The sequence below is a fragment of the Ischnura elegans genome, chromosome X, assembly GCF_921293095.1.
Source record: "Ischnura elegans chromosome X, ioIscEleg1.1, whole genome shotgun sequence".
NCBI classification, from domain to species: domain Eukaryota; kingdom Metazoa; phylum Arthropoda; class Insecta; order Odonata; family Coenagrionidae; genus Ischnura; species Ischnura elegans.
The window spans coordinates 13566028-13579781 of NC_060259.1; the positions used below are offsets into that span (position 1 = coordinate 13566028).

Below are 13754 nucleotides of genomic sequence, written 5' to 3' on the forward strand. Positions count from 1 at the left end.
CAGAAAGCAAAACTGCATTACAATTCTGCATTAACTCACAATTGTAACGAACTGATCTACAGTAGAAGCCCATTTTTATGAGTGCTCATAATCCCTCAGAAATGTGAAAACGAGTGCTCATTGCATCTGAAGGTTTTGAATTAACCCACTGAAGTCCTATAATTGTTCATATTATCAGTTTTTCTTTTGTTTCCATGCTATTTAACCAAGTTAAACAGGTAGAGTCAATATCAGGCACATTCTGGTTGAGTATCAACATATTTAAAGGAAGAAACAGGAGATTTTCAATCATATAAAATATTAATTCCTCCAGTTTTGTAGATTTTATTCCTGTTCTTATATTTTTTGATCGCCGAATAAATCTGTTAAAACAGTGGAACTAGTCGGAATCAATATAATTGGTATGCGGAGGAAGTTTTTGGATAATTTTGGGAATATGTTAAGACGATAATATCAGTTTTGTCCAGTTTTCGAATATTAACCAGTAAATCTGTCAATTGGCCGAAACGTTCACTGAAATACGGCATGATGCGGTGCTCAAAGATATTTCCCGCAAAGGCACGTATTCCTAGCAGTTTCTATTTCTCAAATTCAATAACCTCCTGCAAAGTATTATTTACACTAAGTTAAAAACACAAAGTTACACACAAAGTTAGTACACAAAGTTAAGTATTTATTTACACTAGTAAATACCTCAGTCGATTGGGGGTGCCTTCACACCTTCATGCGTTGTGTTAACGCCACGAGAGCTCCCGCCCCACCTAGAAATTTTGCCCCTTTGCAGCTCTGCGTTGCGAGAACAAATGAAAGGCAAATAGCGTTGGCTCCAAAAAATCAGCCCAGGAGCATATCATCTTATGATTTTGAGCCAAACGCATAATAAATATGATTTTTTGTGCATTTTCACGCAATTTCATTTCTTAAAATATTCTTCTTAAATATTAATTGCTTTGGAAGTTAATATGCCAACCATAAAGTCGCTAATCATGTATGTAGTGATGGCCCGTGCGTATGCATTATTATGACCTTTAAGTTATATTTACTATCTTGGAATACAGCAGACTCCTGATTATCTGGCTGCGGTTTATCCGTATTGCAGGTTATCCGTGCATGGTTTTCACTCTCGCTCAATTTTTTTCTGTGATATTTATAAAAAAATAAAATCGGTCGCAAGATCATCGGCATTACTGCATTAATGCTAGGATACACCAGGCTTATTATTTGCATTAGAATCCCCTTCATGAAACGGAAGCGATCGCTCACTAGCTGCATTCATGGGAGCACCGTGTTTCTGTTTTCCAAGCCTAGCAGCGTGCACCCGTGCTTCGTGATCATGGATACACGTCCCGCAGAAGTTGCAACCTGGGCAACTTGTGCGAGATGCGACAACTACGTGGTGTGGTGCCTGACAGAGTAGTTTACGACGTCGAGCAGTGGTTTTCGCGAACTAGCAAAGAAAGTTCTCATGAGTCCGGGAAGCACTCTAAAATAACAGAATACCTGCATAAATAAGAATATATTGTTTGTGTTAGGTAAATAATGAACATTGCTAGACATTTAAGTAAAAGTTTGGGTTATCCGTGTTTTCCAATTATTCGTGCCGTCTCTCCCCATCATTAGCCCGGATATTCGGGAGCGTACTGCATACGAAAAGTCTCAAATGAAATATGCTCAGTGAACATGAGTAATGTGAAAAGTTATCAGGAACATTTATGTATGAAAACTGTTGTTCAAACAGATTGCTCCAGCCATGTTATCTAAATAGCTTCAACTGAGCAGATCATGAGGGCACAATTATAAAATATAAATTGGAATTTAAACGACCGTAGTGACCAGCAAAGGAGCTCTCACGTTTTATTAAGCTTGTGATACCATGGACGGGTATGTGTTATGATAATCTATGCACCTCAGTGATTGTAACCTAATCTAGGGTTAACATTTGTCTTATATTTCGGAAAGATACGAAATATCCTTGCTTAAAACTTTAAAATAATAGTGAATAATGGAAATTAATACCATTCGTCACTCCCATTGGAGTCACTCCAGCATATTTGTACACCTAAGTTTCCCATAAAAAAACATCAATTTGAATTTGCCAGCGTTCTGCCACCTTCATGCAGACACACGGCCAGATTTTTCTGCGACGATGCAGCGAGCTGGCAACATGACAATATCAATTGTCAAAGATGGGCTCTGATCGGCTCGCTAGCTGCGGCGTCAACGCAGCGCGAAACTGTGAAGGCACCCTGGGCACCATGACATTTTTTGTGCTATGCTTTAGTACTGCCATCTCCAGGGCCCGTGTTACATGAACAACGATAATTACCTGAGAAATTAGGAATCACCATAGAAAACAAAAGCATGGTGAAAGGGATGAATTTTAATTATTAAAGCAGCATAAGGCTTTGTTTCATTTTATACAATGACAAATGTATTCCAACAGTAACACATCTCCCTCTCCCACTGTCATCTTCCTCCCATTCCCCTCCCACTAATAACGGCGCCAAACAAAAGAAGAATGCAAAATAGGAGTGTGCAGAGTGCACTCAAGGCCGTAAATCATATGCTTCGACGTAACTGGCATTAGGTGTTGTAGATCTGACAAACTTTTTTTATTTTCTGTGTAATAAACAGATAATACAAAGCATAATAGTTAATACTTGCTCAGCGGTGAATCGCCCTCAAAAAATATCTGTCACAAAACCAAGTGTAGATCTGACAAACTTTTTTTATTTTCTGTGTAATAAACAGATAATAAAAAGCATAATAGTTAATACTTGCTCAGCGGTGAATCGCCCTCAAAAAATATCTGTCACAAAACCAAGTGTACCCAACAGAAGAAACTTTTTGACCTCGCAAAATCAGATTTTTCTACATGTAAAACATTGGCCATTTGGCGGTACAAAACTATCACTCACAAAAACGGGATTCTTGTAAAAAGCTGTATTCGCAAAACTGAGCTTCCCCTGTAGCTGCGCCTGCGATGTGGCTGGAGCCAAAATAAATTCACTGTCCGCAGGAAGGAAGAAGAGGTGAAATGCTGACTTCACAACAGATTAATTGATACTTCGTTCAGACTTTACTTAGGGCCGTATCCAGAAACCGTGCCTCAACTTGCAGCGGTGCGCTCTGCTGAATGCTATATCCAGAAACCTCACTACTCCTAATCGCTACAAATTGGTGGGGCGTAGTGTTGCCACCTTTCTTTTGGGCTAGGTTGATGAAGTAGACGAATGCAGCGACATTATTTGCCCCTAGATGCGGACATTGAGAGGAACTATGGGCAATAATTGAATAACGAATATCTCAACGAGACTTTGTTTGTAAGCAAAATGGAAACGGGATGGAAGTGGAATTTCGGCGTTGGAGAAGAATTTGATTTTAAAACTAATTATTGATAGGAAAGTTGTATTGGAGTGCAAGGAAACGGATGCTGTGTGTCTTTCTTTAAAGATTATGGCATGGAAGAAGGTGGAGGTCGAATTCCATCGACACGACGGTGTAACGAAGGTAAGCACATTAGGACTTCTTCCTGGACAAGTGTGCTTGCTAAGTGCGTTCATTTTATTTGCTGAATTGAAAGTGAAAATTATACACCTCTTGACGATAATAAAGAAAAGTTTGCGTACTCATTATTTCTTATAATGGTATTTATTGCTGAATAATCCTTGGTGTCACTAGCGCAATTCGTCATTGTGGTTGACAAATATAATCGTACAACTCTCGATCGTATTGGTGTAGCTGGATGTATAAGACATTACTGTAATATTATAGATATATGTATTGTATTTTAACGCCCAAAGAGCCATGTCAAATTCATTATGAGAATAATGTCATGAGTTATTGTAAACGGATGGAGAAGCAATATGCCAGTTCCATCGACCTTTCCCTTAAACTTTAACTCATCATTTTAGTGACAGCATAAATCATTATTGGTAAGTGTACACGTGATTGAACAGGATTTTCAATGGCTCGGAACTGCCGTTACTTCAACTAGCAGTAACTGAGTATGGAGGTAGCTGACGGGAAGACGACTTTGTTGTTTTGAGTATTTTACGCAAATTGTGGATGGTCAGAGGCACTAAGCGGGTGATTGCAGCTTTATTTAGGCACTTTTATATGTATAATATTAATGGTTTTTAAGGCAAGCCACGGTCTATACCAAAGTTAATAGCTATTAGAATGGCAAAGCCGAAGACGTTTCAGCATAGTTGTATTGACAGTAGTTATTTTCCGTAATAAAGTATTTCACAAGCATCAAGGTGAGACATTACTATGTTCCTAATTTGTTATTCTTTAATCATAAATGATTTTCAAGGCATGATAGGGCCCGCTCAGAAGTTAATCGCAATTAAAACGGTGAAGCCGAAGAGGTTTCATCACGTTATTGTTGACAGTAGTTATTGGTAGTTAAATTAGGTAAAATATTTACTCATTAGCATAAGTCAGTTATTGAAACATTCTTACTATATTATTATGTAATAAGGAATGGTTACCATGAACTTATAGCCCTTTAAAAATCAATAATTATTAATTATAAATGCGAGACGATAAGCAGACGAAACCTGATGGCCATATTACTTGTAGCGATTAGCATGCCAAGGACCTCACTAGATTTTGCAGCGGGTGATCGTAGCGGTGCTCGGCCGCTATAGCAGCTACGTCATCATCTGTTGATGTATCTAGCTGTAGTGAGGTTTCTGGATACGGTCGTAAATGTGTGAGTTCCTTTATGCCACACCACGTTGCATTGGCCAACTGCAAAGGTGCGAAATTCATAATTTCGGATGCTGCATAATTTTTCAAAAATTCGTGTTTCTAAAAGTTCGTAAATCAAATTTTCATAAGGAAAGGACTAACTCTATGGCCTATTAGTTAACGGTAATGAGTGGGTCCATATGATTCCACAGAATTGAAGCTTTATTATATGATACTGTGTGGATACTAAAGTATATCATACTGAAGAAAGAACCATAATTGCCGCTCTGAGGCACAGTGACGAGGAGAACTTGAACGAAGCGCACTGCTTACGACATGCTGTTCAGTATATCCATCTAAATGCCGATGCTTACCCATGAAACTTCGTGATAAAGGTCATCTTATAACCGCCGAGACAGGGGGATGAAGTTTGTATTTTCGTAATAGAATAATTACATAATAACATTTCTTCTACTATACATTGGATTAGCCTTTTTGTCAGGACCAACGATGTACTTTGTAAAACAGAGAACTTTGTTATACCTTTGTTCGTATTAACGAGAATCCAATGTATCATGATGTATATGTCAAGGTTTACAGAATTTTTTTTGTGATCACAGCCTCAGCTCTGTCCTTCTGTGCTTGATTGCTTCTGCTTACCTTAGTTCTATGCAAAAAATGTCAATAGGAAAGCATGTAGAATGACTTAAGGTAGCCATTGAATTAAAAAACTTTTTATGTTTGCCCTTGAATTCCATATCTAAGGAATACATATCAGTTATGACATTTGTCTCAGTGTGTTATTTACTTGGTGATTAAGCCCTAAGGTTGGTTTGGGTATGTAAGGGTAGAGCTCATCCCTGACTCAGCCACTGGCATTTGAATTTCACACTTTCAGGGTACGGGGACAAGTTCCTTTCAGTGGGCCACCTAACTTTTCATAAGGATTTTATGTGAGCGTGTCTGAAGGCTCCACCCAAATAGGAATAGGAAGCTGTGACCCTTAAATCAGCAGCCAAGCACTCAATTTACTATGCTACCACACTCTCTCATAACATTTAATATGAAATAAGTGTGTGGTAATACATTTTCTGGAACCACATACATATGCTTCTAGGGTAATTGATGCAGTCACTGACTATGGTAAATAGGTGAAAGCCATTTTGTTGTGCTAAACGGTTGAGAGAAAGTTAAAAATTGGTCTCTCATTCCACTTTGTTTTGGTCTTGAAAGTAATTCTTTTGCTTAATGTTTTTACAAAAAGTTTACTCTGCTGTTACTCTCTAAGTGAAATTGTAGACTATATGGTTGCTCTTGTATTGACTCCTCTATGGGGAACACTACAATTTTCACTGAACTGGGTCTGTTTTACCTGCTTTCACTGTGAGGTGTTTTTCACGGGGAAGTTTAAGGGATGGTCCACATTTGAGTACAGCAGACTCCCGATTATCTGGCTGCGGTTTATCCGGGTTGCAGATCATCCGCTCATGAGTTCACGGTTCTTCGAAGTTTTCTGCGATCTATGTGAAAAAATCAGATCACATGCAAAAGCACCAAGGTATTGGTATTTCTTAAATGCAATGCTACATTGGGCTAATTATTTCCATTAGAATTCCCTTCCTAAAATGGAATTATTTAATCTACTTGCTGACAAGGAATGTTTCAAGTTTACTTGGATGTCTGCTCTAGCATTGTAGATGACGATCAGCGGTGGGAAAAAAACTCTTGATTAATTTCAGAAGAGTCTTCAATGTTTAAACATTCGTAAATTCAGAGGAATGTTACTTACGATCTTTAATTGTATTTTTCATATCGAAAATGCACAATTATTGCTGTGGCCTTGCATGCGGTTGAATACGGTCCAAAGGAATCGGAGATTTCGCCACACTCGGGCATGTTTATGCAGTTACCAGTCAAGGTCAAACTGGAGAGGAATGGAATAGTAGAAGTGAAAGCAATGGTGGAAGTGGAAGTTGAAATAGCATGAGTTATAGCCAGCCACTCGCCTGTGTAGACATTTTGCCATAAGTCGTGGTGCACTGTAAACGCCACAGCACGATGATGTTATTGCAAGCCTGTTGCCTTCACAGGAGTTCCGTGCTCCTCTTTTCCAAGCATCGCGGTGCGGGATCGGGCTCAATGATTACGGATTTGCATCCCGCAGCAGTTGCATGCCGGGCAACTTGTAGGAGACGCGACAACATGGCATGTTGCTTGTCAGTGTAGTTTCAGACATCGCGCAGTGGTTTCGAAGGATTTGTGCTAACCACTTTTCTGAATCCGTGACCTCACAGCCACGGATGCGTGGTTTTTGGAAACGAGGTAATACATGTAGCGGTAGGAATGCGAATACAATCATGTAGTCACCGTGAAAAAGATTGCAGTCAGGAAGAGGAAGGAAGCTCTTAACGATTCTGGAAAGCAATCTAAATTAATAGACCATGTACATAAGTATTAATACATTGTTTGATTTACATAAATTATGAAAATTACAATAAATAAAAGTAAAGTTTGGATTATCGGTGTTTTCCAATTATTCATGCCGCCTCTCATTAGCATCATTAGCCTGGCTAACGGGGAGTGGACTGTATTTTAGTTTTAAATTCAATATTTATCAAGGTGAGAGGGAATGGAAGGATATGAATGGATGTGAAGCACATTTGAACCCCTTCAGCTCTCTACAGCTCCTTGATTCACACTTTTTTCTTGGCAGCAGAGGGGTTTGGTCAAAACCAAACAGTTCTGTAAAAGAAAAGTGGTACGGTTCAAGCCATGGCAGAATTGGCTGTAATCATCTGAACCTTTTTGGAACATTTTTTCTTCTCTGAATCGGTACTGCAATAATAAGAACACCTCCACAACTTTTGTTGCATTGAATATATGAAAGGCTTTGGCACCCACCTAAGAGCATGCAATGTTGCAAAGAAATGTGGTTCCCTGTAATAGTTGTCCGGGATACTTCAATTGTAGTGACTCATTAATACCTCCCTGGCTATCAATATTCATTGGCAGGTTCAGAGTTACATTTTGATAGCAAATTATTTGTGTTGTGTTTTGCACGGGGAGGATTTTAATTTATTTTACCTTGGGGAAATCAGAATAATGACATGCAATCTTCCACAGAATTAACTTAAAAATTGTCAATGTGACTACTTAACCTTCAGGGTCCAAATAGGAATATTTTATAAAAAGTGGAGAGAAGGGAGGGGGAGATGAAGGGGATGGGGAGGCGTGGAGAAATGGCAAGTTCTGAAGAAGGTTAGGGAAAGGAGAGGTGGGAGTATCTTGGAAAATGCGAGACCTATGAGACCTTTTAAAGAAAATGGTTCATGAGTAGGACAAATATCGCAGTGCAACGGCGCATGTAAAGAAAGGATGGGAACTCTTTCTTCTCCCTCTTGAGGGACACAGCATTCACTGAAGCATTAATTCAAAATTTTGGACCCGGATCTGATGCCTTCAGCAAATTTGGATCCGAAGTATCCAGTGAAGGCAATATCTGTGGATATTTGTATCAGAGGTATCCGATCCGACCATCCCTAATAAATAATCAAGGCAACAATTTTCGCTATTAATGTTTGCAGAGTTAGTGCAATTTTTTCATGTATCTGGCTGAAATTATCTTACAAATTATCGGGCTGATTTTAGGTACTGATGTTTCTTACCTTTCATTTGTCTTCACTACGCAGCTTGCACTATTTCGTCAGTAAATATGGTGTAAGCTACGCAGATGGGTAAAATTTTCCTATAGTGCAGGAGCTCCTGTTGCTTCAAAGCCATGAAGTCACCCTTATTTATATACTTATTTTCCTACAGCCATTACAGTTGAGGTGGTGTGGAGGGAGCAATGGGTAAATGTTGGTTTTTTTTTCGGGGTAAGAAACTAGGAAAACAAAAGAACATTAGCTGCCGAAAACTGATGGTGGTCCTCTCTTTTTCACTCATTGTCAGCTAAAACACTTTGCCATCAGTGAGTGATCAGTGGTGGAGGGAAGCGTGTTCCTTGGACAGGCTGGCAGCTCCACACATTATCGGGCAGAGGTCACTTGCTAATGGGTTTCCTTGCAAACTTGCAAAGAGTTATCCTACAGTATCAAGGCTCATTCATTGGGGTCAACTATCACAGTGTTCATAAAGGCTGCTATACATGGTGAATGACCATGTGATCATTCTCTGGATCATGCGAGCAAAATAGAACATGTTCTAATTTTTACTTAATGATCATGTGCATAAGTTCATTTGCGTATTTTTCTGTAATACACGGTGAGTGATTTCATTTGTATGATCATTCACCATGTTTAGTGGACTTAACACTTGCCAAGTTATCGTATGGCTTTCTTATGAATTCAGAAAATTTAAACTTCGGTGTTTCTGATGCTTTAACTCAAACCAAATTGATCTTTCTCATTTACTCACCAAACAAACTCAACTTGAGCTGCTGTCATATTTTTTCTAAAGCCTGTAAATGGTAAATTTACCACTGAAAATCAAAAATAATTGTGTTGAGGGAGCATAGTTTAGGGAGGAACATGTCAGGAATTTTGGAGCTTGGAAGACTGAGTTTCCTGTGTTGACAAGTCTCATCCTGTGGTAGATAGGTGAGGGTCTTAATTTTCCATGTAAAATATTGCATCGTCCCAACCCACACCGCTTAAATGTAAGATTTTTCAAAAATGTAAATGGGTTATTAGGTAAGGGTTGCTGTGTGACTCCCTACAAACTACATGTGTTTTTTACTCTGTTCTGAATAGACTTAAGAAGTTAACAGCTCTGCGAATGCATGAGGGAAGGGAAGGTAGAGCTATGTTACAAGTGCGTTCATGAAGACCTGTTTTCATTTAGGTGCCAGGAACTAAAAGCAGAGCTTGTATTCATCCTTTTGGTAATTTTAGTCCAGTTAATCATGCAAAGCATTGCTTTGTCAACATCATCCCAATGCATAACCGATGAAGCCATTTTTATATTACGTTGTGTATTTACGTGATCAATCTAATATTTTGTTATTTTTTGCTGTATTTTCAAACTATTGGTGATGAAACAAAATTGCAGTTATTTAATGCCTCAAATGCTTCCATTGGTGTATGTTTATTGTTCCCGTACATTTCACGGAAGTTACGTGAAATAACATATTGCATTTGTTTCCACAGACGAAAAAGGTTGAAGGTGTTAGAACGATCCTGCCTCGGAAGACCTTTTTTTATCATCCAATGTAATATCTTCAAAATCTGCACTGAAAAGTCTGCTAAACATTCTTAATGATGAGATTAAAATTGCCTACGTTTCAAAAAGTTCCATTTTTGAGTGTTATGCCTGAGATGTCATTGCAACAATACATTGAGTGTATCCACGGCACTCCAATAAAAAAGATTTGAATTAAAATTGGTAATATCAGAAAAGATATTATCTTGATATTGTTTCATGAAAAATATAACGCAGATATAATATATCATTATATATATAATATATATATAATGATATCACTTAAGTAAAATAAAAGCAAGCTGTAAGGAGCTGCGACTAATATAACACGCATGGGTAAGATATGCAACAAAGAAATGAAAAAGCATACGCATCTGGAGGACCCTAAGGCCAGCAAAACGTACAAGTATGAATTTACTGACTAAACGTTCTCAATAATGACTGCGAAACATGAAAAAGAATGCAAAATTTTATTAATTTAATAAACTAAAAGTGCAGGATCAGCTTTTCACATATGTCATCGCTAAAAGCGCATTACCTGCAATTAGAAGCATCATTGTGAGAAACACCCGTTTTGCAAGGGTGTTGTCAGGGATTAGGTTGTGAAAGAGTTGCGTTTTGTCTGCGTTATATCACATGGGAAATACTTCCCAAGATATTCCGCTGGGATCGGAATCTTTTCTTCCACGGCTTTGGATTTACATCTCGGGCATTACCAGCAATTATGAAGGGAGATAACACTTTTAAGCTTTAAATTAGTATAACCAACCGTCCGAAAACTTGAAGTTCTCGATTCTCAATTCATCACTGAAATACTCTGCTTTAACCTTAAGCATAGCCCCTATGTCAGTAGTTCCCGCAGATTGAAGTGGGCAAAACCACCCAAACAAAGCTCCTCCTCACTCTTCATGTTCTGCATTGCTCCAATATTTTCATTTTCTCGCTTAGGCGTGTTTGGCGTTGATTGGCCATAGTGTCTACCTTCAAATGCTCTCTATTCACGCAACTCGGGGACGTGCGGGTATGCTCTCGACTGCCCTCTGCTGCCCAAGGAACGAAAGAACGAAAATTCGCAAATGTTAATGCCACAGTATTTCACTGAAATGAACTACTTATTTATCAAATGACGGTTTACTACATGAATTTGAGACTGAGCACTCCATGTAAACTTCATTTCAAACAGATCTCCAGCAATTACAGAGTTGAGGGACTCTTGGTGAAGGTTTTCCAATGATGGAAACTCGCTATGGCAACAGACAACACCAAAAGGGCCTCGTAAAAATGGATTGGTTTTACATGCTATTCATAGGGTCAATTGATGGTGCTACGGCTTTCTCTCGTTATGGTGGGGGTCTTGCAATAGCCTCTACTCGCTTTAACGCTGTTCCACTGTACCAGGGTTCTAAATGATTCAAGTAATTTTTCTAATCCTGTGTGGATTAAATCTTATCTCGGTGTTATGGGATAAGCTCAAAATTTAAAGATGTTGCCTCATCAGAAGAAGCTGAGACAATACATTTTTATCATATTTTTTGATAATATACAGTAAAACATCTGTATAAGAAACTTCTTGGGACCAGAAAAAAATTTTGCTGTGGAGAAATTTTTTTGGGGCTTGCTGTGTAGAGGTTGACCATTGCTAACGTACGAGAAAACTATCCAAGGAAATTATTGACTGATATGTAATAATTTTAAATAAGTTCTATCAGATTGCAATTGCTCAACTGAAACAATAATTTTTTTAAATTCAATTTCTAAGTTTCAATTAAAATAATTTTAATTTTGCATATGCAGGAATCAGAAGGTCATAAAATCTATGAAAGAATTATAAATATGGCATGATACAATGAGAACACATTAATGTGCATGTCCTATTAATATTTTACTTAAAACTGGTAACTTTCTTAGTACATTATAAAATAAAGTGTAGTTACCTTTGGTGAATATAATGATAAAATATGTATTCAGTGAATATAAAATTTAAGAAAATATTCTGTATAACCCTGATTGAAGGGTTTTTAGGGGGGGACAAAAATAAAAATGAAATGAGTTTTTTTTTTTTTTTAATATTTTGTTTTTAGTCTGTTGTGATGAAGATTCTCATTGATAGACAATATAATTTTACATAATTCACTAGAAGGCGTGCATGCAGCAATTAAAAATTATATCAAAGAAGGTCAGAAAACATCTAAAAAATGTCAGGTAAAATTAATAATGGTACGCAATTTGCAAATGTTATTTAAGAGAATTATGATCTCAATAACTTAAAAACATTCCCACTTGTTATGTTACTTTGGATGGTTGCCAACATTAATAATTCTATTTAATGCATTTCTCAGTGTCTTTGATGCATTTTTTCAATTTTATTCTGTAAAAGTTACGTATTGATGGCTATGGACTTAAAAAATTATCATCATTGCATCTTTAAAGTAACTGAAGTAACGATACAAGAGAAGAGTGTTAATCCGGAATTCTAAGCTGCATAAAATCATTAACACGTTGCGTACCGGGGTATTCAAATTCCTAGGAATGCCGATTCTGGGTGGAGGTGTTGAGATTGGAAATATGTGCCTATTAGGGCGTAATGCCTTTGGTTTAAACATGGTTAAAAAGCTAATGTTTAGAATATAACTTTACCCAATCGAACGTTATGATGCATCAATTCATTATGGATAACGAACAACAACTGAAAATGTACTAACGAATACGTATTGTAGGCTTTAAAATTGTTTAGGTTGACGCGCCTAAATGACGAGAATCTTCGTCATCCGTCCGGAACGTTCGGGAAAAAAATGACGAGAATTTCTCGCCATCCGTACACAAGGTGTTAAGACTAAGGGTTTTTTGTAATTATGGCAACTTGATGTTTTCTGTAACCCCAGCAAATGACAACCAAGTGAGCCATTAATAAGTCTTCCGTATACAAATTTTGATTTCCTAGGTCAATCCAAAAAGAATCTTATTGAAGCATATTTATGGAGTGCATATAAGTTGATGGTGATTCAACTGGATGTTGATAGAGGCATGCATTCTTATTCCTACCTCTGGAGGACTAATGAAGCTGGGGAAAAGTTGCTTAATGCCTGTAAAAAAAAAAGCAAGACACCTGAGTATGAGGAGCTCTATAATCTAAACGAGGCAATCAATTTCAATGCAACAAAAAGCAAATGAAAGAGAGTTTATTTCTACGTTGGATCATTTGCTTAAAAAAAATTTTCATGCTGTAGTATTTCCGGTAGTTAATTTTTTCTAAAAAAAGTACCCTTTTTTTGTGTGTAAAATCAAGTTGCCCAACTTGATTTTTGCTTGTTATTCCCGCAGTTTTCGTTCCTGTAACTTGGAATTTTGGTATAAGAAAGCCTGATCTATAATTGACAATCTGCAGAAGTCTTGAAGTATTTATAATCTTGCTCCACCAAAAATCCATAAAAATGAGGCACCTCTTTGAATTGACGAATTGGAGCACTCTGTATAAATTATTCTGTTTTGGGTCTAGGACTAGGCTAATATTTTTTCCTTGTTTGAACTTTTGTGCGTATGATGTTCGAATCTGTTTGCTCCCAGGAAATGCTCCCTAAGTGCTCTCAAGTAACATTAGAACATGTTTCACAGGCGTATTTGTCAAATATTATGGTTGTTGTGTGGGATTTTATGTCTTTTGAAGATAATAGGAATACAAACCCTAACATTGTTTCATTATCAGTGGTAATTTTCATCCTGTGAAATAAAATCAAAAGTGGTGGAAAAATTTGAAAAATTTTAATGCACTGAACCACAGTCTGTTATAATGTAGGACTTCCAAGCTATTGAAACCTGGATTTGGTGTACTGAAAGTTGGGAGTTGTTTGAAGCAAATT

At 37.5% G+C, this 13754-nt stretch overlaps 1 protein-coding gene across 1 annotated transcript in view; it reads left to right on the forward strand.

The window, feature by feature from the left end:
- Positions 1-13754, forward strand: part of LOC124171874 (serine/threonine-protein phosphatase 2A catalytic subunit beta isoform) — a 50927-nt gene that overhangs the window by 23742 nt on the left and 13431 nt on the right. The window lies entirely within an intron of this gene.